Raw genomic sequence first — 3,651 nt, 5'->3', positions numbered from 1 at the left:
CAATTCAACAGTACTGGGTCATGAAGAATATATTGACCCGAGCAATGAAAACATATAAGGAGTGAGAGGAACCGAAGGAGGCTAGACCAGCCGAGCCTACTATGAAAGATCTGCACAGGGAGATTGTAGCTGTCCAGATGCAATTGTATTGAAACAACCTCACGATGAACAAGATTGAACAAAGCATACAGGACATGAAGAGAAGAGAAATCCTGTGATCTAGTGCGAAAGCCCCAGTCCTAGTGGATTCATCAGATGAATGAAGCAGGTATTCAAACAGAATTTTGTTTAAATGTCAGCTAGAATTTACTGTTTAATTTGTATTTTATAGTAGATTAAAGTTCCAATGTAGCATGGATGGTCATGAAAACTCTCTTTAAATTCTGGACATCTTTCGACGCAGACAGGTGGCCAACAGACCTGGTTTCTTGCAAGCAGGTTGAGGTCACCTGCAAATTTTGTTAAAGATAGCCTTATGTTTAGAAAATATTAATAGAAAAAGGATATACCAAGCTTACACGAAAAAAATAGTCGACACATGTCTCGTCACTTGTGTTCTAAGTGTCACAATGCTACATTTCAATTATCGCTTTGCCATCATTTCAAGTTGTGATTGCTAATCATGATTCCGATGCATTCCCATGGATTATATTTATGGAATTTATGTGTGTAATATATGTTTGATTTTTGTTTTGATGCTTTTCCCTCTCTAACTCTATTGGTCCCACACTTAGCCATTATGGAGCTCTTCTCGGTCCTCCTGCCCAGTGCAATTTATAGAGGCATTAACCCTCCTACCAGGTGATGAGCACAACTTATTCATGAGCCTCATTAATGAAATATCTTGATCCAGGTGGATATTGGTGGCCACCCACCTATTCCACTTGCACACCCAAAATTATTTCTTTCATACTATTTCTTTTAGTTTCCTTAATTGTAGCACAATTTACTATTTTTGGCAGTTTTTCGGGTCCTAAGCTTCTGAAGCCATTTTTAGTCTTAAATGAAATTTATTTTTGGAAAAACCACAATGTGCCACATGGGTTTGAAATTGAAAGTTTTGATCCTCAGATATAGTTTTCTACCGAGGTATCATATGTGTCAAAAAAAAATTGTATGCCAAAGTTACGACCCTGGGAATTTGCTGTACTAACTAACCCCAACAGGGTCCACAAACTTTTGGTGCTTCATCTCATAGTGTTACATTTATGGATGTTTGGGGTTTTCCCTTATTTCTCAATAATAAAAAGGCCTATGAGCCTCATTGTAACATAGTTCAGACGCACATAGACGCCACATCTCTTCTTAGAGATTAACTACCATTTCTCGGGCTAGTTTATTTCCATTTTGCATGTAAGCAGTTTTCAATATTTTGTTATCAATGAATTCAAGTTTAGTGTTCATTGTAGCTCTATTTTTATGTTTAAATTTGTATTTCATTTCGTTCTTGCATAAATCTACATCAGTGGTATCAGAGTGGTCTTCTCTTTCTTTGTTTTACTATACATGTCCCTAATGAGGTCAAGGTATAAGGAGTTAGGGCTTGAACTAGTTGAAACTTTGCAAGAATGGCTTCATTAACCCTGGAAACCTCCCATGAAAAGAGAAAATAAAGACGAGGGAGCTAGAGATCCTTTAAAAAAATTGCTCGAAGAAGCCCTCGAGCAAAAAAGGAATGCGATGATGGACAATTTTTCCCACATCCTTCGACAAATGCCCACAGGTGACACATCTTAATTTGACAACCACTTTGGAGGCGTCACTCCCCTCAAGATACAAGTAAACTTTGAAATTACTATATTTTAAGGTGAAATAGATGCAGACATCATAAATAGATGGTTAAATCTATTGGAAGGATATTTTTTGGTTTATGATTTCTCTAATAGGGAAAAAAAATATTTTGCACTCCTTATGTTGGAAATAATATTGAGGGGGGTGGGGGGGGGGGGGGGGGTGTGTGGGTGAATCAGCATTATTAAATCAATATAACTTTTTCATTTCCATATTAAGATTCATATAAGCTACTTCATTTAAGGCAAACCGCGTGTATATGCAATTGTGTGTAATGCAACAAGCGTATATCCAGTAAACTTATGATTCAGTTAGTTGATCCTTAATGAGTGCATCAGAACATTATTAACCATATGAACAGTAAATAGGAGCAGTAAAATAGAATAGATCATCACACACAAGAAGCACACATGAACGCCATGATGTAAGGTGGAAACCCAATGTGGGTGAAAACCACCTACTGCAATTCGTCTCAATCTTCTTTTTAATAAGAAACTTCTTTTACAATGGTTCTGTACTGGTGCAGTCTTATACTAGTACGCAGGCTTCTACCTGCAGAAGGCTACAACCTTCTCTCGTTCTCTAGACTCTCTTGGAAGGGAGCTACAACCCCCTTAGCTCTTGTACTAGCCAATCCATTTACTAGTACGTAGGTGCCGGCCTACTAAAACGCTCCAACCTTTACTCGTTTTCCAGCTGCTACTGGAAGGGAGCTATCACCCCCTTAGCTGTTGTACTAGCTGATGTACTAGTACGTAGGTGTCAACCTACAGAAGGCTACAACCTTCTCTTTCTTCCTCCAGGTACCATGTTTCATAAATTTTCAAACTGGATACTCATGGACCACAACATCATAATCTGAAGGCCACTTTTCATCTAATTTTCATACTGGACCCATCAATATCATTGAAGCACACAATCAATCAACACTAGCATCATCAATATGTGAATCACCCAATATTGAATCACTAAAACCCTGTTAACAAAATGCAGTCACCAGAACACAGAGCAGAACACTGAACTCTGCAACAATATTCAGAACCAACTATATCATCAAAAATCATGCATCAGAGTGCATACGCTACTTGGAAGTGCCGAACCAGCGTGTATGCGCAACTTCACCAAGGTGAACTAGCGTGTATGTCATTAATTACTTACTTATAACTTCGCTCCACTTCCTTACTTCAGACATACCCAGATCATTACATATACAAAGATAATATGTATGTTAGCAACCAGATCTAGTTCATCAGATCACATAAAGATAAGTCATTCTGATCCTGATCCATTATAGATCTCATCCATCAATACTGAAGCTAAACATAATCAACCAATTTGAATATGCAGAATACTGACACCAGTAAACAGTCATCAGAACTCATCAACAACCAGAAACATCTGTAACTTCAAACATCATAGCTCATATGGTATACGCTACTTAGATGTATCTAACCTGCATATGTACGCTTTTTTATCATAGTCAACCAGTGTATACATCTGTAAATATTCATTCATGATTTGCAGCTATTCCAAACTTGAGTTATACCCAGATCATAACATTTACAGAACATTACATGCGTCAGTATACAGATCTAGACTACACAAGATCAAACCGTATAGAGATGATTCATTCCAAACCATTAGATCTCGATCTATCCTTAGATCTTGTTCTCCATTAACCGTTGAGATTCCTCCTTAGCTTAGATCAAGCAATGCATCATGAACCCATAACCTGCATACTAGATCTCATAATTCATCAGATATTCAAGACTTTCTCAATGCATTTGCCTAATGATCTTCTTCTCCTTTTATAGTCTTAGGCCTTACTCAATACCATGGTCCAAATCCATTAAGAACCAA

The sequence above is a fragment of the Pinus tabuliformis genome, chromosome 5_2 (assembly GCF_031772625.1).
Source record: "Pinus tabuliformis cultivar Carrire ecotype Pingquan chromosome 5_2, CPIR1, whole genome shotgun sequence".
NCBI lineage: Eukaryota > Viridiplantae > Streptophyta > Pinopsida > Pinales > Pinaceae > Pinus > Pinus tabuliformis.
This window is presented reverse-complemented; position numbering follows the sequence as displayed.